The following is a 27,598-nucleotide window of genomic DNA, read 5'->3' on the forward strand; positions in this document are numbered from 1 at the left end:
TTCCAATTTGTCTTGACTCCCCATGTACAATGCCACATTGACTGCCATATAAAAATAAGTTACGGATGATTTGTGTAACTTGAGTTTCGAAAGGACAGCTGCTGCAGTGCATTTGGAAGATGTGTAGGGCACGTGTACAATGAAGTAATGTTTTTTTTATTTAAGTGCCAGAACACCAACAGTTTGGTTTGGTGAGGTGCCCACTGCTTTTGGCTGGGTAGTAGCAGTACAGAGGTTGTAAAATATGTAAAGCCTTAAGACTGGTAGCCAGTGCAAGCAACCTGCACTCCAAGCTGAATCCAATTACCTGCTGTTGGAGGGAGCAGTGGAGAGTGCCAAGAAACAGCACTGAGCAAAAGATAAGCTGAAATATTTTTGAAATTTTCAGTGTGCAGTTCAGAAGAGGTAGTTAAAAATTATCTCTGCAGACCACTGCTGTGGAGCAGAAGGCAGTTAGGTAGGTTTTGTTATGCCTCAAGCGCACAGTGATGGTTCACTTCACCATTACAGTGTTACCTTCCTTAAATTTTAACCCAGGTAAAGCTTTGAGCTTTGAATAAAGTACAAAATGTTGGATAATGCGCTATGTGCATGTTTGACTTGAACATATTTGCATTAAATTGGGTTACATTGTGAATGCGCTTAATCTTAAGACACAATGTACTCTCTGGTTATGTATGTAACTGCTCCCAATAAAAATACTTTTTACAAAAAGTACGTAACTGATTTTCCACGAGTTTGAATGCATTTATTGAGGATCTACATTTAGTTTAATGTATACAAGTGTACAAAGCTAATTTATTTTTAAAAATTACATTTTATATTTTTGATAAAGGCAACTCCTGATACCTTAAAAAGCTTCCGATATTGATAATTACATGAATTGAATCATCTGCAGATGATGCCTGGATTAATACTTTCAAATGTGACATTCGGCATATAGGGCTAGCCCATTCCCGGCCGGAGAATTCGCGACGTTCCGGGGGGGTCCGACGCCGGAGTCATTCGCAACGTTTTTGCCGCCAGGTTTGGGCCATCATGCCGATTCACGGAGAATCCCGCCCCTGGATTTTTCTTTATTGCCTAGAAATCAAATCATTTTCCCATTTTATAGGCATAAAAAAGATATTTAAAGGTTGAATATGATGCATGACCAGATCTTATTCTGTGCCAGATGTTTGCTGGGCACCATATTACCTACAGAGGTCCATGTCAGAAGTTGGCATTAGGCCTCTTACATAAGCAAATAGGAGTCCGGAGGGTTTCAGGTCCCTTTGCCAAGTTAATGTAAAAATGAGTGGAGCTTGCACACGCTCTCATAAGATGCACTTCAAGCTGAATCGAACTAACTGTTGGACAAGAGGGACTGCTGGAGGTTGAATGTTGAAAAGGTAAATTTTGTGCTTTTTTCTTTTCACTTGTTCTAATGCGGAGCCAGAAAAAGCAGGAGTGCTTCTTTCAGCTCCACTTTAAAACTGCAGGCCAGCCACTGTTTGCCACCTCCTTAATGCATAGAACAGTAGAAAAACATTGGAGCAGGAGGAGGCCATTTGGCCCTTCAAGCCTGCTCTGTCATTCATTGTGATCATGGCTGACCTTCCATCTCAATAGCCGAATCCCACTTCCCCCATATCCTGTGATCCCCTTCGCCCCAAGTGCGATATCTAACTGCTTCTTGAAACCATACAATGTTTTGGATTCAAATATTTCCTGTAACGAGTTCCACAGGCTCACCCCTGTCTGGGTGAAGACACTTCTCCTCATCTCTGCCCTAAATTGCCTACTCCGTATCCTCAGACTGATTCCTGGTTCTGGACACACCCACCATCGGGAACATCCTTCTTGCATCTACCCTGTCCAGTCCTGTTATAATTTTATAGGTTTTTATGAGATCCCCCCCCCCCCCCCCCCCCGTTCTTCTGAACTCCAGCGAATACAATCCTAACTGATTCAGTCTCTCCTCATACATCAGTCCTGCCATCCAAGGAACCTGGTAAACCTTCTCTGCACTCCCTCTACAGCAAGAACATCCTTCCTCAGATAAGGAGACCAAAACTGCACACAATATTCCAGGTGTGGCCTCACTAAGGTCCTGTATAATTGCAGCACCACATCCCTGCTCCTGTACTCAAATCCTCTCGCGATGAAGGTTAACATACCATACAGGGGCAGAGCCCGCAGTGCTAACCGGGACTACCCTGTAGCCCGGGTTGGGCACGGGGATATGCACATGCTAACATGTCAGCCTTTCACTCCCTGCAGACAATGGATATTGAAATTCAACCAACAATGGTGTCCTTTCTGCTGGTCACCGTAGCCCTGGGGGATGCCCTGTGGCTGTGTGAGCTGGATCTGCTCGAGGAGGAGGAAGCTGCAGCAGTGGAGCATGCCCCACAGGGACAGGAGGCAACTACCCAGGATGGAGAGCCGGCCGCACAACAGGCCAAGGAGGAGGTATCGCATGAGGCCTCGTGTGTACCGGCACCGCCTGTCAATCGAGGACCTGCTGGGCCGGGCATACTGTTGAATATTCCGGCTGAGCAGAGAGACATCTGCCAGATGATGGCACACCAGGCACTGCAGGGGTATGGGGGAAGGACAGCCCCTCCCGATCACTGTCAAGGTGACGGTCACCCTAAATCTCTACCCCACAGGATCCTTCCAGGTGCCGAGTGGGGACCTGTGCGGGATCTCACAGACCTCGGTGCACAGGTACATCCGTGCCATCACAGACGCCCTATATGCCCAGGCGGCTCTATACATCCACTTCAATATGGACTGAGCCCACCAGGATGCCGGGCAGCGGGGTTCGCCGCCATCACAGGAATGCCCCCGGGTCCAGAGGGAAACCGACGGAATGCATGTCCCCCTACGAGCAGATGACAGGCCACTGTACACAAACCAAAAGGAGTTCCACTTAATGAACGTTCAGCTGGTATGTGGCTATCAGATCGCTCATCATGCACGTCTGTGCCCGATACCCGGCCAGTGTTCGCAGCGCCTTCATCGTGCCACACCTGACGATTCCTGACATGTTTGAGATGCCCCCCCGACTGGGGGGTTGGCTCCTGGGTGACAGGGGTTATCCACTGCGGTCATGGTTGATGACACCTATTTGGAGGCCACAGACTGATGCCCAAGCAGCAACCAGGAGTGTGATCGAGCAGTGCATCAGCCTCCTGAGGATACAGTTCAGGTGCCTGGACTGCTCTGGAAGTGCCCTCCAGTATGATGCTTAGAGGGTCGCCCACATCCACCACAACATAGCACAGCAGAGGGACAATGTGCTGGAGGGGAAGGAGGATGAACACCAGACCTCGTTCGCCAAGGAAGATGCGGGGTAGGGGCCGATGGGTGGAACATTGGGCCCAGGCAGGCACAGGAGACCAACCAACATGTGCGCCAGAGCCAATGCAGATGGGACGCTCTGATCGCCTCGAGATTCACCGAGTGGGGATGGGTTGGAGGGAGGGGACTGGCCAGAGGCATGGACCCGCCATCCCATCCTGATGCCCCCTCACTCCCACACCCTGCCTGAAACTCCCTACAGCACTATGGGGAGAGGCCCTGGGTGGACAATAACAGCAGGCTTGGTCCATGGGATGGAGGACGACGACAACCCACTCTGCAATGAGCCCTGGTGTTCCCATTGTGACAACGTCTGACTCCCGTACATGGTAGCATTTTCCACTGTCCACCTGGGTGACACCTGTATGCGAGCAGGCCATTTCATCACATGGTCCCATCGAATCACCTGGGATGGCTGTGGTGGGGATGGTCTTGGGGGATGAAGGGGCAGTGTGGAGCCCAGGCCACCCACAGGGTCCACCAATTCCACCCTACCCCCCAGTCAACCCAGACCAGCCCACCTCTCATACCCATCAGACAGAGCACCGTGGCAGATTGTAATGGTGACATCAGGGGCGAAATTCTCCGGTATCGGCGCGATGTCCGCCGACTGGCGCCCAAAACAGCACAAATCAGTCGGGCATCGCGCCGCCCCAAAGGTGCGGAATGCTCCGCATCTTGGGGGGCCGAGACCCAACCTTAAGGGGCGAGGCCAGTGCTGGATGAATTTCCGCCCCGCCAGCTGGCGGAAAAGGCCTTTGGTGCCCCGCCAGCTGGCGCAGAAATGACATCTCCAGGCGGTGCATGCGTGGGAGCGTCAGCGGCCACTGACGGCATTCGCAGTGGAGAGAGTCTCTTCCGCCTCCGCCATGGTGAAGACCGTGGCGAAGGCGGAAGGGAAAGAGTGCCCCCACGGCACAGGCCCGCCCACGGAGCGGTGGGCCCTGATCGCGGGCCAGGCCACCGTGGGGCCCCCCCCCCGGGGCCAGATTGCCCCGTGCCCCCCCCCCCCAGGACCCTGGAGCCCGCCCGCGCTGCCTTGTCCCGCCGGTAAGGTAGGTGGTTTAATCTACGCCGGCGGGACAGGCATTTTAGCAACAGGACTTCGGTCCATCCGGGCCGGAGAATCACGGGGGGGCCCGCCAAACGGCGCGGCGCGATTCACGCCCCCGCCGAATATCTGGTGGCGGAGAATTCGGCAATCGGCGGGGGCGGGATTCACGCCAGCCCCCGCCGATTCTCCGACCCGGTGGGGGGTCGGAGAATCTCGCCCCAGGTGTTTAATGTGAACAAATATTTGCAGATTTGTGCCCTCAACCCTAGAACTAAACTGTGCCTTGCATCTGTGCCAACTTAACTGGTGTCTAACTTTCTGGCCTTATGGGCCCTAACACTATGCCTATCTGGTTCCCCAGGCATTCCAGCAGGAATGGAGGCGGATTGCTGTGATTCCTGCCCTGCGTCCTGGGTCCCGATTGGCGCTCGTCTGCGACCCGGCCTGAATGGGCCCGACTACAGCTTGGCTGTCCCGGGTGGCATGTTTCCGCCCTGTTCTGCCCGCTGTCCACCAGATGCATCAGGGACCGGGGGGGGGGGGGGGGAGTCTGAGGTGCTGCAGTGTTCCAACACCCCCCCCCCCCCCCCCACCCCCCCTCCCCCGCCTTGCAGGCGTCACCGGCATAGGCCCCTTCAGCTCCTCCTCCCTTGGGGTGCCCGATGGCTCCCAGGCTACTCCATGGGACCGGGGTGCGAGGGGAGCTATCCCCTGAGGCTCCCCCACCAGCTGGCACTGCCAGTCATGGAAGCACACTCTTGTCTCGACCAGAGTCTGCATGATCACGGCCATGGAGCATAGGGAGTGGAACATCTCCGTCTGGGATTGTGCCACATGGCACTGCGACTGTGCTACCACCTTCTGGGTTTCTGTCACACCAGCCAGTGACTGCACCATCGCCCTCTGGGACTGGGCCATCTCCCTCTGTGTCCACGCTACGTCAGCCAGTGCCAGCGCAACGCCGACGTTCCCAGCCATGTCCTGCTGTGACTAGGCCACGCTCAGGAGCGCCACTGTGATGTCCAGGTGACTCTGGTACATGCTTGCCTGTGAGAGGGCAGCCCTTATCAGGGCCTTGGCCAGCGCCAGCACAGGCCTGGACCCATAGCCAAAACTGTCGTCCCCCAATGCCTCCATCACGGACGCCACCCGTGCGGTGTTGGCCTGGGTTGCATGCATTGTCGGCACCTCTTCCTGCTGCTGGACTCCTCCAACTGGACCTGCAGGTGCTGCATGCTCGCCGACAACCCCTCCTGCATCTGCACTATGGATTAAACTGTGTGTTCCAAGTGTTCGAGACCCGTCTGGTCGGCCAGCTAGTTCCTCGGGTCAGTCTGCACTCCAACCGACCTCCCCCTCGGGGGTTCCTATCTCTACTTGCTGTACCCGTGCACCCCCTGTATGCCCTGTGGCCCCAGCCGATCCATCAGCTGTATGGGCACTCTCCAGCACAATCTGTCCCATCTTTCCGGCCCCGATTTGTGTGTGTTGGGGGTGTATTGTTTAAGTGCGGCTGCAGCTTGTCAGCCCTGCAAGTATCCATCACGGACCTGGTGATTCCCGCATCATTTTACTTGGGTTTCGAGGGTGTTCCATGCAACGCCGGTGCTGGCCCCTCCCCGGTAGCAGAATCGGTGCAGGTGTGGCGGCGATTTTTCTGACGTGAACTTTCATGGATTCTCCATTGGCGTCAGCACTTCGGGCCGGATTCTCCGATTTCCAGGCTATGTCCGGAGGATCCGTGGCGTTTTCCATCAAAAAGATTGGTGCCATCCCATCACCGATCCTCCAACCGGTCAGGGGCTTGCAGCCGCGCCACGTAAAAAGCCCCAGCCTCCGCAACAAAAAAGGCTGGAGAATTGCCGGGTCTGTGGCCGTGCATGTGCATAGTGATGACCTACAGCAGTCGCACCGTACATGGCCATGTTTTTGAGAAAGCTTTGACAAAGGGTAATCTGGACTCGAAACGTTACCTTTTTTTCTCCCTACAGATGCTGCCAGACCTGCTGAGATTTTCCAGCATTTTCTTTAAGGCAAATGGTATATTGGCCTTCATAGCGAGAGGATTTGAGTGTAGGAATAGAGATGTTTTACTGCAATTGTAAAGGACATTGGTGAGGCCACATCTGGAGTATTGTGTTCAGTTTTGGTGTCCTTATCTGAGGAAGGATGTTCTTGCTATGGAGGGAGTGCAGTGCAGGTTTACCAGGCTGATTCCTGGGATGGCGGGATTGCCAAATGCGGAGAGACTAAAACGTTTAGGATTTTATGTATAGGAGTTTAGATGAGTTAGAGGAGATCTCCTGGAAACAAAATACAAAAATCTGGAATTAAAAGTCTTGTGATGACCATGAAACCATTGTCGATTGTCGTTAAAAACCCATCTGGTTCACTAATATCCTTTAGGTAAGGAAATCTGCCGTCCTTACTTTGTCTGGCCTTTCTGTGACTCCAGACCCACAGCAATGTGGTTGACTCTTAACTGCCCTCAAAGGCATCTAGGGCAATTAATTGTTGGCACAGCCTGCGATGCCCACATCCCATGAACAAATACAAAAAGTATTTTAACTGGATTAGACAGGATAGTGTCAGAAAGAATGTTCCTGATGGTGGGGGGAGTCCAGAACTATGGGTCATAGTTTGGGGATAAGGAGTAAACCTTTTAGGACTGAGATGAAGAGAAATTTCTTCACCCACAGTGTGGTGAATCTGTGGAATTCACTACCACAGAAAGTAGTTGAGGCCAAAACGTTGTGTATTTTCAAGAAGGAATTAGATATAGTTCTTGGGGCTAAAAGGATCAAGGATCTGGGGGGAAGGCGGGATGATTAGCAATGGTCATAATGAATGGTGGAGCAGGTTCGAAGGGCCAAATGGCCTCCTCCTGCTTCTATTTTCTATCTATGTTTCAATGTAAGTATGTCTGCCTATCTTTCCTTCTTTCTCTCTCCTGGAGTCCTTCTGCTATTTCATTCTCCCCATGATTATTTTACAAATCCTAACTAAAGATACCTTTGCATATACTAATCTTCTTGTGAAGGATATCTATTGCTGCAGTACTGTCTGTGAAGTAACAGCGGTTTCAATCGAATACCTGAAAACGTGGCTAGTTTCTTCATCAAGGAATTATTGTCTTCAATATTCTGCAAGCCTGATTGATTGGCAATAATGTACACATATGTGTTATGCCAGAAATAAGTTTGATCGAAAAGCAAGTGCACCAACCTATTTTGGGCACCAGAGTATATCTACGTACATTTGTACATAATCCACTGCAGTTTTATTCCACAGTTAGTTTTGAATTCTGGAAACCGGGGATAGTTTAGCACACTGGGCTAAATCGCTGGCTTTTAAAGCAGACCAAGGCAGGCCAGCATCATGGTTCAATTGCCGTACCAGCCTCCCCGAACAGGCGCCGGAATGTGGCGACTAGGGGCTTTTCACAGTAACTTCATTTGAAGCCTACTTGTGGCAATAAGCGATTTAAATTAAATTAAAATAATTTCTCTCGGAGGCGAACAAATGAAGAAATAGAGTAGAAGTTAGAATTGAGTAAAAAAAAAACTTGTTCCTTTTAGAATTCAGCAATGAGCAACGTTTGAGTTCTGTTAGTAACAGTTGTTGATAACAGAAGGATGCCCCACATGCGCGATCTCTACCTTCCAAAGTGTAATGCATTGATTGTGCCAGAAATTCAAATTCTGTCGTTCAAAGACTGGGAAAAGTAAAGTATTAAGATGGAATGTTACGTGAACCATTCTGTTCTCAACTTCTACTTGCAATTTGATTGTAATATTTGGCAAGGGTAGTGCTGCAACTGAATCCCAAGCTTGTTGCACCTGTCGTGAACAAACCAGACCATCTGAGGAACGGTCCTATAGTGTAATAGGGCTCCTTCAGTGGCTTGGTTGGTTAAGACACTGAGCAGCTGGCACATAAGAGACAGGGAGATCTCATTGCCTGTACTGGGTTAGACAGGTTAGAGACAGTGCAATTGTCCCTGGATCAGGGAGGGGAAAATCGGACTGGTTTCCCATTCCTTAATCGTGGAATTAGGTACGGTGCGGATTGGGTTCAATTGAGGTTGTTTTGCCTTCTTTCGGTGGAATAGCTTGCCGATGCTGTTTAGGTAGGCACATGATTAATAGTTGCTTAGGTGACCGATTGGAGGTTAGTTAGTGCACGTGGAACCAAACCGTCAGAAAGATCTGTAGTTGGGTGTAAATGGCAGAAGATGGAACCTGAGGAATTTTATGGGAAATTTTTCTATTCTATGGGAATTCAGCACAATGCGTGACAAAGGTCTGGATCCTCCAAAAAAATGTGCCAGCAGCCATATGAATATAGCAGGACAGATGACCGAAGGAGAGAATTTGAGACAAAATGTGATGTTAATATTTGTGGCTGTTAGAGGTGTTGTTTATGAAAAATAGGCTTAAACCACAATGCAGTTTACTGATTTTGAGAGACGTCGCTGGCTATTGGTGCTTTGCAAAACTGGGCACTTGAATGAGACATGGGATCACCAAACTATCAGCTGACCGGACAATTTGTTAGCTTTGCTTTAGCTTCCACCTTTTTCATTCTGAGTTTTGCTGACAGATTTGAGGATACTGAAATTCTCTATTGAAACTGGAAAACAGAGGGCTCAGGTCATGCAGTAATGACTATCACCCTTCACCCGTCTTCTTTCCTCAGCAAGGTAAGAATCTAGCTAAGGAGCAGAAATCACTTTACCTTTCTCTTCTTTAAATGATGGAGTAAGAGAATGCTCAGCAGGCAGGAAGAATTTCTCATTGATGTGGAGAGGGTGTTCCCACTGGTGGGAAAAACTATAACCAGAGGGCGCAATTTCAGGGACTATCCTTTAAAACAGAGATGAGGAGAAATTTCTTCAGCCAGAGGGCGGTGAATCTGTGGAACTCTTTGCCGCAGAAGGCTGCGAAGGCCAAATCACAGAGTGTGTTTAAGACAGAGATAGATAGGTTCTTGATTAATAAGGGGATCAGGGGTTATGGGGAGAAGGCAGGAGAATGGGGATGAGAAAAATATTAGTCATGATTGAATGGCGGAGCCGACTCGATGGGCTGAGTGGCCTAATTCTGCTCCCATGTCTTATGGTCTTATGGTCTAGTCCCTTGCTTTTCTTTTGATGACAGACCAAGAAAATGTACGAATCTGCATGGGCACATCTTTATCACTGCTCAGGTCTTCCACTCAGCTTCACACAATGGACTGCCAATGAAGATTTCTGCACCTCACCATATTGCGTTATCTCAATCAGAATTTCTAATGCTGTGTGCAGCAGTGATGAGTCAGCGCAGTCATCGCCTGGAAGACCATTGAGTAAAGGAGAAGATGTGTGAAGAAAGGACACCGCTCTTTTTACAGCATTCGCTGCTGTATTCAGGTAAATGTTCAAAGGCCAAAAATCGTTGGTGCCTGGATGGTGAATGAGTGCGTGAGTGGGTACGTGAGTGGGTGGATAAGTGAATGGATAGGTGAATGTGTGAGGGCGTGAGTAGATTGGGGGGGGGGGGGATTGGTGAGCGAGTGGATGAGTGAGTGAATGGGCAGGTGAGTGGGTGAATGGGCAGTTAATGTGGGGTAGGGGCAGAGAGAGCTGTGCCGGGTCGGGGTAGTTGGACCAGTGTTTTAGCTGTGTGGGGAGGGAAGGGAGTAGTTGGGACAGACCCCCCCCCCCCCCCCCTGGTGATTTTGGGGAGGCTTCAGTTATATTCATCACTTCAATTATGCTGGTTGATCTCTGAGTTAGACCAGGTAATAACCAGTTTAACATTTCCTGGCTAAACATCCCAAAATGTTCTGCATCGTTGACCGAGGTCTCTGACACTGAACTCAGTGTCAGCGGGCAGTAGAAATAAGCCCATTGGACCTTTAAGATTCCTGGGTAATAACCATGCATGTGTATGCATCAGGACACCTGCAAAGAACTGTGTGCATCTCCCAATCTACATTTAGATTTCAACTATGTGCATTTGAGTCAAAGTGATATTTTTCACATCAGAACTTTTTACAGAAAGGTCTATACTTTACACTTGAAAATTAAAGTGTAGCAGGAGAGGGACTTGGGCTCAAATTTTGTTACTTTAGACATGTTAATGAAGGAAGCTCCTGAGTACATGAGGAAGGTGAATATACATCACAACAATGTAAACTTGTCATTTGAAATCTGACCCAAGGTGAAAGTTGTCTGTTGATTTTATAGTCTTATAAGGTCACACTCCATGAAATCTAGCACTTATGGATATCTGTTGTATAACATCACCACTGTGTATCCATGCAAAATCTGGAACTCCCTCACTAATAGCACTGTGGGCATATCTACACCAGCTGCAGTTCAAGAAGACAGCTCACCGCCACCTTATCAAGGCCGATTAGGGATGGCCAATAAATGCCGTTCTAGCCAGCCAAGCCCACATCCTTTGAATTAATTTTGAAAATACACATGTGCTATGTTCAATGGCACACCAGCCTGGTCAAACATGACTGCCAACCATCTGGTGAAGAATAACATTTAAGGCTGTGAAGGAAAATGCCAGAGAATTAAGATGCATTCAGTACCAAAAGGCAAGTTCATTCCAGAATGCTGAACTTTGCCTAGTCAGTGTTTTAACATTTGTGGCAGCATTCTCCGAGGCACATGGCTTTCTTCAACTGCAACAAGGTGTCCAAAATACAGTAAATTAATTTCACCGCACCCGAGGTGGACATCCATTAGTACCATTGATTACACAAGAAACCGGCCAATATAGCTCTGGATAATCAAGCAGGAGATGGAAATACCAACCCTGAAAACCCACACTTCAAAATGCTTCTGAAGAACTTCAACCTACAAGTCAGAAGGTTGTGGGTTCAAGCTTCACTCCTAGACTTGAGCATATAAGCTAGTTAGCAGTCTAGTCTCAAAGGATATTTTACTGTGGTGAAGGCGTGATACAAATTGAAGTTGTTGTTGAATGCTGCACGATTGAAGGTGCTGATGGCCATCGTTTCACCCCTCCTGAAGGTTACTGTGCAAATGCCGACTATAAATGGGCACCTAAAGTTGCTGTTGCGCTTCAAAATTAGACATTGTAGGGTAGGACTTGTGTTATTAGGCTCCTGATATTGAGTATTCAGAGGGGGGCACATGTTGGAAATTTGGGCTAGAGCTCCCCTAGAGTCAGTCAACAGAATTTCTGCACAATAAATTGGGCACTTGGGGCTGGATTCTCCGCAGCCCCGCGCCAAAATCATGTTTGGCGCGGGGGGGAAGAATCAAACTTCACGACGGAATCAGGCCCGGTCCGGTGCCACTCCGGCGATTCTCCAGGAGCCGAATAGCCGCATGTTCACGAATTACACCGTGGGGGGCCATTGCCAGAGGCCCACCCAATGAACCTCCGCTCCCGACCGGCCAAGTTCCCGACGGCGTGGAACTAACTTGGTATGGCCGGTCAGGACTCTCGCGTGGCGGCTGCGGGGCCCTGGTGGGGAGCAGGGGGATCGGGCACCGGGGGGGCCTTATGGGCGGCCGGGGAAGTGATGGGGCCAGACGGATCCTCGGGCGCGCGGCCGATCGGGGGGGCCGTACATCTTGCAGATGCCTCCGCTGTCCGAGTCCGCCATGGTGCTCGGCGCGGCCGCCGCCCTGCGCATGCGCCGACTCCGAACCGGAAGTGCAGTGGCTCATATCCGCAGCCGAAGTGTGAAGCACTCCGGGTCCCTGCTTGCCCACTGACGGTAAGTGAATCGGATTGTATTTTTTTCAGGAAACTCAGGAATGTAATGCCTGCGTTTTTACGTCGGCGTGGGGACATGGCCCCATTTTGGGAGAATCCAGCCCTTGAACTCTGTGCTTGCATTGCTATTACGTATTCTTCCTATGTAAAGCAAAGCCAGAGGTATGCCGAATTGTAAAACTTTCTCCTTTATTCAAATTTCCTTTGGATATTTTTGAGAAAGGTGACAAGGTGCTATCAATGCAAGTCCTTTTTTTTATTAATGTTTTCCCAACCTCTCAAATTTTGGATTAAAAGCGGCAGATTGGGGAGAGCATACTTTCTAAAGATACATTAAAAGGCCTTGTATGATTTTGATGTGTACCCAGTAATAAGAGAGTATGAAGAATTAAATACTTCAATAATTTTTCTGATTTTAAAAGAACACAGACACATTGACACAAAAGAACACAGTGGTTCTTTTGAGACCTGGAAGCTTACAGAAACTTTCGGTTATAACCTCATAAATTAGTCCAAGTAATAATGCAGCCTCGCGAAGACTAATCTAATACTTTCCCTGAAATTGTTCATGACTAAACTAGTTTATTTACAGCAATACTAGCAGATAGTTAGGTATTAGCTTTTAACATATGTGTGTAATGAGTGAAAATGACAGTTCTCTGCAACACTCCATAGATTGCAATGTACCTCATGGGCCTCCAGTACAGAGCCTCAATGGTATTGTGGAACATGACAGATATGATCAGTTTAAAAGCAAAAACGGATAGAGATTTTAACCTTAAACAAAATATAGATGTTGTTAATGTTTTTGAAAGCCTGGATGTGTTGTGTGGTTAATAGTTATGGTATGAAATTCCTTTATTTTAACAGAGGTGTTAATTGATTAATCATAGGGTAACACAAAGGTTTTCCATAAAAATACAGAAATTGTTTGTACACTGATATTTGAATCGCACAAATTGAAATTTCTAATTATCAAGGATGTAAAATATAATATGAAACAGAATTCCACTAAACTTTAAACAGAGCTCCATGTTCTTTAAATTTCTAAATTTCAGCTAAAATACTAATGACACAGTGTCTACACGTTTTAAATGTTTAAAGATGTATTATATAATGCACAACAGAATTCTGCTACAGGCTACAAATAAATTCACTGTTGTTGGAGGCTAAGGGAAAGGGTTATTTAATTTCTTGACACACAGCAAATTGATCTTTTTTCTCTGATAATTTTGCACCGTGCTCAATATTTTACGCAAGAAAATAAGAACTTCAATACACAAATTAAGGAAAGCAGTAATATTAGAAACACTAATTCAATATTTCATTAAATAATAAAATTAAAAGTGTCATGCTATAGTGTCAATTTAATTAACTATAATGTAAGGTGTATGTACAATTATAATGATATGCGTTCTTGAATAGAAGTATTGAATGGCAAAAGCTAAATATTACATGTGTTTCCTCATGACTTGTCCTATTGAATCAAGTGAAAGATACTTTTAATTTAATGAAGTAGGGTTATTGCAGGATAAAATACTCTGTAACCTGTTGTGGTATACTGCTTTACAATTACAGGTCACTGAAAGCTTTGTCTATAAAAAGCAATTTTTGTTTTGTTTTCCTCCTCTTCAATTGGAAATTGGGGTAGCTGAAGGTCTCCTGGTGAATTGTTGAGCATGTCCATAGAAAACCCAGCCTTATTATTATCTTGTTTTCTGCAAGAACTACAATTTTAAAATAAATTGCGAAATTCTACCTCCTTCCTTAGTAAAATGAAAGTGCCCTGCACAGGCCTCAATAATTTCAACAATAGCGACAACTTAGGGTAAGATTCACCTAAAATATTTGGAAGTTCATTTGTGGCGGGTTTTTTAGGGAGTTTTCAGCTGGTTCTGCCGACGGGTTCCTCACTGCTATTCAATGACACTTTCTGGGGTCCTGCGGAGTTTCTCACCAGACTAGCCCACACTCGGGGCCGGATTCTTCTGCCCTTCCTGCCTCAAGATCTGCACAGCCGGGACGCCCACCACGTAAAGGTCCACTGACAACGGGCGGACGCGGCCAGAGAATCCTGCCCATAGAATATTTTCTAGCACTGGGAAGCTGAACTCACGATCGGGCTGCCATTTTGAAAGGGTGCCCCGCGCTCCCCCCACCCCCCCCACACACATGGGCACTACCCCACCCCCCAAAGTGAGGACACCCCGTTATGGGGTCTCTGGGGGACCCCCTCTTCTGGTCGCCCCCCCCCCCACCCACACACAGGCCCCCCCCTTTCCAGGATCCTCATCTGTCACACCCCCAAACGTCCCAGAGTCCCCTGTTAACCTGCCCTGCACTCTCCCACCCTTCAAATGCCCTCCATTCATGGGTATGGCGCACCTCGGCATCTGGCCCTTGGAAATGCCACCCTGGTACCTGGGCACCCTTTCACTTCAACCATGGAGCCCAGGGAGTGCTCCTTCCAGCTTAGCAGTGCCACCTGGGCAACTTGGTAGCGCTAAGTTGCCATCTAAGCAGTGCCAAAGTGCTCACATTCCAGGGGGATGTATCCAGGCGGGCACAGCTGGAGAATCCTGCCCTTAGTTACATTTTGATGAGCTTTCAGCACATATATAGGGCGGAATCTTACCATGGGTGGGTTTCTCCATCCCGCCGCGCAAGACGTCTGGTTCAGCACGCCGTTGGGGTTTTCCGTTTCGCCACCTGGTCAATGGGGTTTCCCATTGTGGGGCAGCCCCATGCCATTGGAAAAACCCCGGGCCACCGGCAAAACTGAGCAAGAATCCAGCCCCATATTTTTTTGAAGTCTCAGTTCTGGTGAGAAAACTGGGAGAATCTCACACTGGCATCATCAGCTTCCTTCTGAGTCGGTAACCTTTGTTCCTGAGGAGCTATCTCTCCAGCCGCTGCTCTTCCTCAAAAACCTCTGGGATCAACTCGAATCCCAAGATGTAACTATCATGGGCGTTCACCGGGAAAAGAGAACAGCCCTGCATAATGCGCTTCATTATTGGGCAGCACGGTAGCATAGTGGTTAGCACAATTGCTTTACAGCTCCAGGGTCCCAGGTTCGATTTCCGGCTGGGTCACTGTCTGTGTGGAGTCTGCACGTTCTCCCCGTGTGTGCGTGGGTTTCCTCCGGGTGCTCCGGCTTCCTCCCACAGTCCAAAGATGTGCAGGTTAGGGAGATTGGCCATGCTAAATTGCCCTTAGTGTTGGTTGAATGGGGTTACTGGGTTATGGGAATAGGGTAGTGTGGGCTTGGGTATGGTGCTCTTTCCAAGAGCCGGTGCAGACACGATGGGCCGAATGGCCTCCTTCTGCACTGTAAATTCTATGAAAGCTATATAGTCACAGGCAAGCTAGACATTGAAGGAGTGGTGTCCCGTGTCAGAAATGGTGCCCCATGCAGTTCCAAAATGGTGCCTCATGCTGCTATGGGGAGTGCAGAGCCACGTGAGTGCAGTCAATGACACCCTGCACCTGGGGCGAAGCCCATGGCCCTGATATACTGACTCATCTGGTCCCAGTCCAAGTTGAGCCAGGATTCTCCCTTCTGGGGACTAAGTCCCCGCGCCGGCGGGAGAACCGGCGCCAACCACTCCAGCATCAACAGCCCCCAAAAGTGTGGAGAATTCCACACTTTTGGGGGCTAGGTGGACGCCGAAGGGGTTGGTGCCGCTCCAGCCGGCGACGAAGGGACGGCGCGAGTTTGCGCATGTGCCGAAGGGCCGGCGTGATCTCGCGCATGCGCGGATCCGCCGGCGTGGTTCTGCGCATGTGCAGACCGGCTGGCGTATTTTGGTGCATGCACGGGGGCTTCTCTTCTCCGCGCCGGCCATGGCGGCGCCCTACAGGGGCCGGCACGGAAGGAAGAAGTGCCCCCATGGAACGGGCCTGCCCGCGGATTGATGGGCCCCGATCGCGGGCCAGGCCGTCTGGGGTCGGAGCCTTAAAGGGAAACTGTCTTTAACAAAAAGCGAAACACAAATGAGATTTAAAACATCAAAGCAAAATGTGATTAAAGGGGTCAATAAGGCACCACATCCCCTGTGGCGCCAATTGGGCACGGAAGATCTCGAGGGTGTCCACCGCATGTTCCCTCTTCAGGGGCTCCTGGCTGCGATTTCACCTCCGCTATAACTTTACAAATATATACAGATTGGGAAGAAGAATGAAAGTTGCCATTATCCCAGAGGACCATATGCTGCTCTCCCCTTTGAGAGAGAGAGATAACATGATCCCCCTTCACTTAATATTCATATCTGGCAAACATCACATCATGTCGGCGAGGTATAGATCAGGTACATAATGGTGTGAATCAGTAGAGAGTATCCCCCCTGCGGCAGTGCCAACCTGTGCTGGGGCAGTGCCAACCTGTGCTGGGGCAGTGCCAGGGTCGGCTCATCTGGGCGGCGACATTTGTTGGGGGAACGGGATCCTGATATGTTTGCTGGTGGGAAGAGGGGGGATCCCTGATGGTTGGGCAGGGGAGGGGTGTCCCCAATGCTTGTGCGATGGCAGGTGGGGAGGGGAGTAAGAGCCCTTGATGATTGTGGTGGTGTCCTCCGTGTTATCAATCCAGAATTTTGTAGTAGAGGCAGTGTGAGGTTTACTTTTTATTCAGATCAGAGCATGCTTTGAAGATGGCGCCCTCTGATCTCTGTGCAGCTGGCTTGGCTGGCTGTATCGGCCCTGTCCCACCACAGTAATGGCATAAACTATGCCCGCAAATGATCTTTGCTCAGAGTATCAGAAAATCTAGTCTGAAAACTCGGCGTGCACCTGGAGAGATACACCAGTTTCCAATCAGAGCCAGACACTCTGGGCAGAATATGTCAATGTCTAAACTGACTCACCACTCGACTGACCCCAGCACTTCGTTGATGCTGTGACTGAGACGGTGAAAAGCCACATTATATCCTACTGGTTAATTCGACAGGAAAAGGTTAGTGTGAGCACAAAGTGGGCAATCTATTTTGTACTTGCTTTAATGTTTTGAGTTGTCAACAGGACGATTTCATATGCTAAAATGGTTTATGTCTGGTTGAAAACATTACGTATATTTTTGCAATGTTACATTTCATAGGATCAGATCAGAATTGTTTGAGAATCTGAACACAAAAGTCTAAATAAAATAAATTTCAATTTTGAACTTTTTTTTGAATCCTTCCTATTTTGAAATTTCATTATTGGTCAAAAATGTCAATAAGGAAAGTATTTTAAATGAATGAACACATTGACAGTGACTGATTTCCTCTGGGAGCCTCCATACCTTCTTCCTGGAACCATGCAAACCTCTTGGCCGAGATTCTCCAAGCACGCGCCGGGGCGGAGAATCGCGGGGGGTGGGGGACGAGAATCCCGCAACGTCGCTCCGATGCCGGGCCGCCGATTCTCTGGCGACTGGAGAATCGGCGCCAATCGCGCCCGCGCGGTCGCCACGGCGTCGGTCGGGGGCCGCTGAAATAGGCCCCCATGGCGATTCTCTGCGCGCGACGGGCTGAACTCCCGCCGAGTCCCACCGGATTGGTTCAGACCTGGTCCCACCCAGCGGGAGCCTGGACTCGCGGCCGCCATGGACGTCCTGGTTGGGGGGGGGGGGAGAGGGGGCGGGGGGGGATATGACTCCGGGGGGGGGACCTCCACGGGGTCCAGGCCCACGATCGGGGGCTTCTGATCGGCCGGCAGCCGCAATCTGGAGGGGGCCTAACTCCTGCCGCGCGGGCCCGTTGTTCGGCCGCCAACATGTTGCTCTGCGCCGGCGCGGAGACGGCAACCACGCGCATGCGGCTGAGCGGAGACGGCCGTGGCGCATGCGCGGACCTGCGCCAGCAATGTAGGGCCGGCTTTCAGGGCCGTAGCAGTGCACAGCACTCCGGCGCCATTCTAGCCCCCGAAGAAGAGAATTACTGGGCCTTGAGGTCCTGTTGAAACTGGCGTCACTCGCGCCAGTTTTGACACTGGCGTCAACACTTGGCCGCGATATCGGTGATTCCTGGCCCTTGTATTTGAAATGTTGTGCATCTTGGTTTATCGTATTTTCAGGGTGGTTGGGAGTTGTTCGATACTTTTTATTTATATCTATCTGAGAAAGACAAAAACATGGGTATCAAAAAATGTGTCAGCTTAAAGGGTAGAATCTTTCTGGCATGAACTCCTTGTGTCAAAACTAAAAGTCCTGACATATTATTCCAACAGTGGAATAAGTGCTTTCAACTTCGGCTGTTGAAGCGCATATTGGTTCCATTAATATTTCTCCGCCCTTAAGTTAATTTTTTTGTTAATCTCCTTTTCTTGTCACTTACTTTTAGTTCCATTCTCACTCATTTTCTTTCTTTGCTACTGTTTTTCCCTTTCTAATCTCTCATCACTTGTTGTTTAACCATCCTCTTGTATTCCCTGCCCCTTTTTTCTGCTTACCTGCGTCTTTTGGCTTAGCGCCACGTGCTGGTCTTCCATCACCCAGCATATTCCTGCGAAGAAATGAAAAATGTGCTGTGCGCACAGCTTTCTCACCTCACTGCCCAGTGGCTAAAATAAAATGTGAGCAAGGGACTGATTCTCCTTGAAGCAGAGCTCCTTTTAAACCCTGTAACAGGTCTCTTGTGGTCAACAATATTGATTGGTGGTAAATAATCTGTCGGAGTTTGGGGGCCTGCCAGGGACAAATCACTGTACAAATTCTTTCCTCTCCAGGAACATTTCAGTTGTGCGGACTGCACGGACAAGCTGGCTGTCATCAGCACATCTCATTTCAATGACAGATGCTGTACATGGCCTGTATATACACACACTCTCACATATTTATCCACAAGTTCCCATACAACTCTACAGATGGAGACATACACGGACACATTGACCTATTTATCCACATGCCCACAAATCCACAATTCCCCGTACATCAATCTACACACACATGCATGGGCAAACACATATACACACATGCGCACACACAGCTACTATAATTATTTTTTCCCCTATTTTTTTTCCCCCTGGTATCTTCATTATTAGATTCCCTTGGGCTGCCTTATACCTATTTGCAGAAGCACTATTCATCCGGTGAGACCCTTATTTCAATCATTGCTTTGTTTTTTTTTACTCCCTCAAAAATATTAACCTTCCACCATTTAATGTTTGAATTTTAGTTGTGTTTAAGGTGCCTTGTTGCACTTGCAATTCTATACTTTTTATTCTCGTTGTAGAGTGTTCTTTTTATTGCATTTTTCATTCTTTTTCAGTTTTTAAACATTTAGATATTTGTGTACCCTGGAACTGTTATTCACCCAAGTCTCTGTCCACCTTACGACCTCTGTCTACCTGTGTCTCATCATGATCTTTATATCCTCGGACTGAGAGCCAATTTGAGTTAAGCGTGTTTGAGTTTATGAAATATTGGACGAGATAACTATATTAGCTTTTTTAAAAAAGCACACAGATTCATCTTATTCATCTTATGGTGGTGTAATTTTCCATGCTCAATCATAATTGTTGTAAAAAGGATAAATTGATCTTTTGGACATGAATGGTTGCCCTGGGAGCAGAGGAAACATCAAACTAGTCTCTAGTTTATTCCCTGGGTGTAAATTTGCAACTCCACACTTCTATCCAGGGAACATATTGGAAAGTCGGGGTGCTTTTCCAATCATTTAAATTAATGGTAAAATATTCCGTGCAGCACGTTCCTGCATTTCTAACATATACTCCCGGTGATTGAGTTCCTCGATGGAAGTATGAAGTCAGGAAGCTAAATTCCTCCTGTGTTCGTCTTCCCTTGCAGTATACTTGTGAAGGTGGACCTACTTAATCTGTGTCCTTGTGTTCTGACGGGCACCAAGTTTTTGTTGGTTTGGGGAGGGTGATATGGCTAACAGGGATGGGTGACTGAATCACTGTTTCATAGAAGCGAAAATGCAGCTATGTTATTGGGGAAATAGACCATCTGAAATTGGCTCGGTGCTAGCATAGGATTTATGTTGTCCTCTTTAATGACAATCCAGTATGGAAGATGTATGGACAAAGGGTCATCGGGACTCGAAACGTTAGCTCTTTTCTCGCCCGACAGATGCTGCCAGACCTGCTGAGATTTTCCAGCATTTTGTTTTTGGTTTCAGATTTCAGCATCCGCAGTAATTTGCTTTTATGGAAGATGTTTATATTTCTTGATTGTTTAACTATCCTCATTGCATAGATTGCTACTGGAATTAACCTTCGGGTTTTAAAGAAATCTTTGTGAAAGCTGGAAATTTGCCCGTTTACTTGTCATCTCCAGGAGCATTTAGTTGACACATTGCAGTCCTGAATGATGCCCATAGTTGTGTTTTATCCACAGCTGCAACTGTCAGTTTATCAGGAAATAAGCTGTTGTCGAATGGAATAAAAATTTGTATTCCGCTTTTTAAAATACTAGTTTCAGCTTCTGTTCGTTTTTGTAATTGCTGTGCAAGCAGCTACAACTAGGCTTTGTTTAAGGTTTGTAAAATCATCCATTGAAAAAAAAATCGATTGGTGTGTGTATCAATGTTTGGTAGGAATATCCATTGTCAGTCCTATAACCTGTGTAATAAATCTACATGGTCAGATAGTCAATTCCACATAAGCACATATGTGACTCAAACATAGAATTCTGGTGAATCCAATAGCTTCTTTAAAAAAAATTCTTATGAGATAAAATTGATGTTAAAGGTTTAATGTACAATGTGACCACATTTTTCCAATAAGCTTTATCATGGTTACACATGGGAAACATTTTCCAACATGTCACTCCGCAGCTGGACATTGTACATAATGAACAGTTTTACTGAACAAAAGAGACATGCTGTCAAAGGTTTTGGTCTTGGATTTATCAGAATAGATTAATATGGGCGGGATTCTCCGAACCCCCGCCGGGTTGGAGAATCGCCCGGGGGCAGCGTGAATCCCGCCCCCGCCGGCCTCCAAATTCTCCGGCCCCGAACATTTGGCGGGGGCGGGAATCGCGCTGTGCCGATCGGCGTGTCCGTCCATGTCCCCCCCCCCCCCCCGGCGATTCTCCGGCCCGCAATGGGCCAAAGTCCTGCTGCTGTCATGCCAGTCCCGCCGGCGTGAATCAAACCACCTAACTTACTGGCGGGACTGGCGGCGCAGGTGGGCTCCGGGGTCCTGGGGTGGGGGGGGGGGGGTGGGGGGGCGCGGGGCGATCTGGCCCCGGCGGGTGCCCCCTCAGTGGCCTGGCCCGCTAATAAGAAGCATAGAGTAGGGATGACTGTGGGTAGAATATTGTCATATTTGACGAAGTGTCAACTCGGGCAGGAAAATCGGTGTGTAGCTGCTCCGGTTTCCTCCCACAGTCCAAAGATGTGCAGGTTAGGTGGATTGGCCATGATAAACTGCCCTTAGTGTCCAAAATTGCCCTTGGTGTTGGGTGGAGGTGTTGAGTTTGGGTAGGGTGCTCTTTCCAAGAGCCGGTGCAGACTCAAAGGGCCGAATGGCCTCTTTCTGCACTGTAAATTCAATGATAATCTATGATTAATCTAGGACAAAGGTTCGGCACAACATCGTGGGCCGAAGGGCCTGTTCTGTGCTGTATTTTCTATGTTCTATGTCAGCTGTACTGTTGACTTTTCCCACCATACGTAGGGCGCGAACTACCCGTGGCGGCCCGCTGGACTCGGAGTGGGAAACGGCTGGTAGATCCCCAGAGAGGCCTCCCCGGGATTCCCGACAATCGTTACGCTTCATGAGATCTGGTTAGTTTAAGAACCCACTTAACCGTGCTCATGCCCATCTAACAGCCACCTGGCATCTTCTGGCCTCCCTGAGGAGACCCCAAAAATGTGGACCAGTACTGAGAGGCGTAAGGCATGAGCACGGCTAAGTGGGTTCTTAAACTAACCAGATCTTGCGAGGTGTAATGGCTGTCAGGAATCCCACAAATGGGGACCAGATGGAACGGTACCTGTGGGGAGGGGGTCTCCCTGACAATCGGAGGCCCCGGGGGGGGGGGGTCTCCCTAACAATCGGAGGCCCCCAGGTGGTTGGCCTACAGGCAGGGTGGCATCCTGGCACTACTGGTGCCACCTGGGCACCTTGGCACTGCCAGCATGGTGCCCTGGCAATGCCACCCAGGTACCAGCCTGACACTGCCATGGTGCACAGGTGGCACTGCCAATTTGGCATGGACATTTCCAGGGTGCTATGCTGGCTGTGCAACATTGCCCAGGTGGCATTTGCTTACACCAGGATCAGGCCTGGTGCCAATGTGCCAGGCTGGCACTGCCAAGGTGAACAGGGGTCACTAGCAGTGTTAAGCACCTGGGGCCTCTGATCCCCTGGGAGACCCCCGCAAGTGCTGTTCCACCTGGTACCGTTGTAGCAATCAGTATTGAACAGCGCTTGCCTAAGGTCTCTGAATCAAAGGGGTTAGATTCCAGAGCATCTGGTAGGTCAGGCGAGCTGCATATTAGAGTGAGACTAGCAATTCAGATTTGCTAAATACTGATGCCGGCCACAATGAACGGGATCCAGATCACGATGTCTTGCAAGATCCTGTTAGATCTCCTGAGGCGTGGCGAACCGCTAAATCTCTAAAGAGGTCTCTCTGGAATCTAGCGGCCGTGTCACACCCAAGGTGCGTGGCTGGTAAATCATGTCCCAAGTCTTTACTTCAGACTGTGTGTATAAATTCAGATCTAAAAACCAACACCAAAGCTGCAACATAATCCAAAAAAAATCCTAATCTAATCACAATGACTGCCATTAAGTTAAGGCCTGTCTTAGGGCAGCACGGTGGTGCAGTGGTTAGCACTGGGACTGCGGCGCTGAGGACCCGGGTTTGAATCCCGGCCCTGGATCACTGTCCGTGTGGGGTTTGCACATTCTCCCCGTGTCTGCGTGGGTTTCATCCCCACAACCCAAAGATGTGCAGGCTAGGTGGATTGGCTACGCTAAATTGACCGTTAATTGGAAAAAAAATAATTGGGTACTCTAAATTAAAAAAAAAAAGAAGGCCTGAGTCTAGCAAAAATGATCTTGATATTTCCGCTGCAATACAAGCTGTCAATTAATGTCTGGCTATCTATCTACTGGTGTATTGTAAAGCCATTAGCATTCAAATATTGTTGATCTGTTAAACCTATGTGGCAAATATTGTCCTTGCACCTGATAGCACTTTTACCTTGCTACACGTATAATTTACATTGGGTGGGATATTCCAGCCCTTCCCACCAGCAGGATCCTCCAAGACCATGGTGGTTCCCCCGCGGCAGGACCCCGGTGGTGAGACGGGCAAGCCACATAAAATGCCGTGAATATCGGTGGGACCACAGGATCCCCCCAATGACGAACCGTCTCCGCCACTGACAAACACATCGCTGGGGATTGGAAAATCCCGCGAGCTGGATTATAAAATTACACTTTTCCTTTTTAAATTCTCTTTCCCCCAAATATTCATTATGCCTGCTACCAATGCTTCTGCCAAGGATATTTTATAATTTCAAATTAAATAGTAGTAACTTCAACACCACTTTCAACCAGGCAAGTTGGAGAGTTAGAAAATGACAGATGTGAGGCTCTGAAATGAAGAATCCTGGCTATCTGCAATCCCCATCGGCCCCTGTGACTTATCCTTCAAAATGCCAGCTCTTTCCGTTACTGTGTAAATATAACTTACTTAATTCATAGAAGACATTTACAGAATTTGAGGGAGGAGGTGGCATAGTGGTATTGTCACTGGACTAGTAAACCAGAGACCCAGGGTAATGCTCTGGAGACCCAGGTTCGAATCCCACCATGGCAGGTGGTGAAATTTGAATTCAATAAAAATCTGGAATTAAAAGTCTAATGATGACCATGAAACCATTGTCGATTGTTGTAAAAACCCATCTGGTTTACTAATGTTCTTTCGGGAAGGAAATCTGCCGTCCTTACCTGGTCTGGCCTACATGTGACTCCAGATCCATAGCAATGTGGTTGACTCTTAATTGCTCACTCAAGGGCAATTAGGAATGGGTAATAAATATGCTGGCACAGCCTGTGATGCCCACATCCCATGAACGGATAAAAATAATACAGGACCAGATGTATGGAATTGTTAGTTTTTACTTAGATCGAGAGCATTTGAACTGTGAGGTTGATGGAGCGGGTAGACAAATGGTGGATTAAATTTAATGCAGAGCATTGTGAAGAAGATTCCAATTCATCTAGGCCAGATCCATTTTTACCCCATTGAAGTTGGCATTCTCCCAGTGAATTATTCTTACACTGGATTCTTCCTTGTTCTTTTCCACCACATTGCGTCCAGTGCCGATCCGGGTAAACCAAATGAAATCACGAGAGAGGCCCAAATCGCCGGCAGAAAACCACATACAAATCACCTGACGTGATCCAGATAATATTTAAATGAGCCATTAGACTCATTTAAATAATGTGGATGGTTTGAAGCCGCATTTTACCTACAGAGTCACTGGCGCATTAGCGAGGCCTCAACAGGGCACCAATTAGTATTGGTCTCCACAAGCGGAGACCAGGCATCATGGACACTCCAGGGGTGTTGGAGGCCATTGGAGCACCCTCAGGCACTCCTCTGGCACCCAGGCACCCTTGCAGTGTCAGCTGGCAACCTGGCTGTACCTGGTTGGAAATGCCAGGGTGCCATGGCACTGTCCAGGTGTCAGGCTAGCATTTCCAGGATAGCACTGCCAAGGGTCAGGGCTTGAGGGGGACCATGCCCATAAAAGGGGGGTATGAAGGGCTGGTGAAGGTTGGATGTGATGGGGCTCCATAAAGCTTGGGGGGTGAAGGAGGGAGGTCCTGAAAGGGGGTGCCTCCATGGACCGATAGCAGGATTTGCTCACTTTGGGGGCGGAGGGGGGGTGGTAATGGCCATGTCTGTGGGGGGTGGCATTGGCCATGGATGTGAGGTTTGGGGTACGCTCAACCTCACTTAAAGATCTGAGCACTCTTTCAAAATGGCACCCTTATCTCTGAGGAGCCGGTCTTAGATCATAAGACCATAAGACATAGGAGCGGAGGTAAGGCCATTCGGCCCATCGAGTCCACTCCACCATTCAATCATGGCTGATTTCAACTCCATTTACCCGCTCTCTCTCCATAGCCCTTAATTCCTCGGGAAATCAAGAATTTATCAACTTCTGTCTTAAAGACACTCAGCGTCCCAGCCTCCACCGCCCTCTGTGGCAATGAATTCCACAGACCCACCACTCTCTGGCTGAAGAAATTTCTCCTCATCTCTGTTCTAAAGTGACTCCCTTTTATTCTAAGGCTATGCCCCAGGGTCCTTGTCTCCCCTGCTAATGGAAACAACTTCCCTACATCCACCCTATCTAAGCCATTCATTATCTTGTAAGTTTCTATTAGATCACCCCTCAACCTCCTAAACTCCAATGAATATAATCCCAGGATCCTCAGACGTTCATCGTATGTTAGGCCTACCATTCCTGGGATCATCCGTGTGAATCTCCGCTGGACCCGCTCCAATGCCAGTATGTCCTTCCTGAGGTGTGGGGCCCAAAATTGCTCAGTTTTCTAAATGGGGCCTAACTAATGCTTTATAAAGCTTCAGAAGTACATCCCTGCTTTTATATTCCAAGCCTCTTGAGATGAATGACAACATTGCATTTGCTTTCTTAATTACGGACTCAACCTGCAAGTTTACCTTTAGAGAATCCTGGACTAGGACTCACAAGTCCCTTTGCACTTCAGCATTATGAATTTTGTCACCGTTTAGAAAATAGTCCATGCCTCTATTCTTTTTTCCAAAGTGCAAGACCTCGCACTTGCCCACGTTGAATTTCATCAGCCATTTCTTGGACCACTCTCCTAAACTGTCTGAATCTTTCTGGAGCCTCCCCACCTCCTCCATACTACCTGCCCCTCCACCTATCTTTGTATCATCAGCAAACTTAGCCAGAATGCCCCCAGTCCCGTCATCTAGATCGTTAATATATAAAGAGAACAGCTGTGGCCCCAACATTGAACCCTGCGGGACACCACTCGTCACCGGTTGCCATTCTGAAAAATAACCTTTTATCCCAACTCTCTGCCTTCTGCCTGACAGTCAATCGTCAATCCATGTTAGTACCTTGCCTCGAATACCATGGGCCCTTATTTTACTCAGCAGTCTCCCGTGAGGCACCTTATCAAAGGCGTTTTGGAAGTCAAGATAGATAACATCCATTGGCTCTCCTTGGTCTAAACTATTTGTTATCTCTTCAAAGAACTCCAACGGGTTTGTCAGGCACGACCTCCCCTTACTAAATGATGCTGACTTGTCCTAATCCGACCCTGCACTTCCAAGAATTTAGAAATCTCATCCTTAACAATGGATTCTAGAATCTTGCCAACAACCGAGGTTAGGCTAATTGGCCTATAATTTTCCATCTTTTTCCTTGTTCCCTTCTTAAACAGGGGGGTTACAACAGCGATTTTCCAATCCTCTGGGACTTTCCCTGACTCCAGTGACTTTTGAAAGATCATAACTAACGCCTCCACTATTTCTTCAGCTATCTCCTTTAGAACTCTAGGATGTAGCCCACCTGGGCCCGGAGATTTATCAATTTTTAGACCTCTAAGTTTCTCTAGCACTTTCTCCTTTGTGATGGCTACCATATTCAACTCTGCCCCTTGACTCTCCGGAATTGTTGGGATATTACTCATGTCTTCTACTGTGAAGACTGACGCAAAGTATTTATTTAGTTCCTCAGCTATTTCCTTGTCTCCCATCACTAGATTACCAGCGTCATTTTGGAGCGGCCCAATGTCAACTTTTGCCTCCCGTTTGTTTTTAATGTATTTAAAGAAACTTTTACTATCATTCCTAATGTTACTGGCTAGCCTACCTTCATATTTGATCCTCTCTTTCCTTATTTCTCTCTTTGTTATCCTCTGTTTGTTTTTGTAGCCTTCCCAATCTTCTGACTTCCCACTATTCTTTGCCACATTATAGGTTTCCTCTTTTGCTTTGATGCATTCCCTAACTTCCTTTGTCAGCCACGGCTGCCTAATCCCCCCTCTGATAACTTTTCTTTTCTTTGGGGTGAACCTCTGTACTGTGTCCTCAATTACTCCCAGAAACTCCTGCCATTGCTGTTCTACTGTCTTTCCCACTAGGCTCTGCTCCCAGTCGATTTTCATCAGTTCCTCCCTCATGCCCCTGTAATTACCTTTATTTAACTGCAACACCTTTACATCTGGTTCTACCTTCTTTCTTTCAAATTGGAGATTGAATTCTACCATATTATGATCACTGCCTCCTAAGTGCTCCCTTACTTTAAGATCTTTAATCAAGTCTGGCTCATTACATAACACTAAGTCCAGTATGGCCTGTTCCCTCGTGAGCTCCATCACAAGCTGTTCCAAAAAGCCCTCCTGTAAACATTCAATGGATCCCCTTTCCTTGGGTCCACTGGCAGCATTATTTACCCAGTCCACCTGCATATTGAAGTCC

The sequence above is a fragment of the Scyliorhinus torazame genome, chromosome 4 (genome assembly GCF_047496885.1).
Source record: "Scyliorhinus torazame isolate Kashiwa2021f chromosome 4, sScyTor2.1, whole genome shotgun sequence".
NCBI classification, from domain to species: domain Eukaryota; kingdom Metazoa; phylum Chordata; class Chondrichthyes; order Carcharhiniformes; family Scyliorhinidae; genus Scyliorhinus; species Scyliorhinus torazame.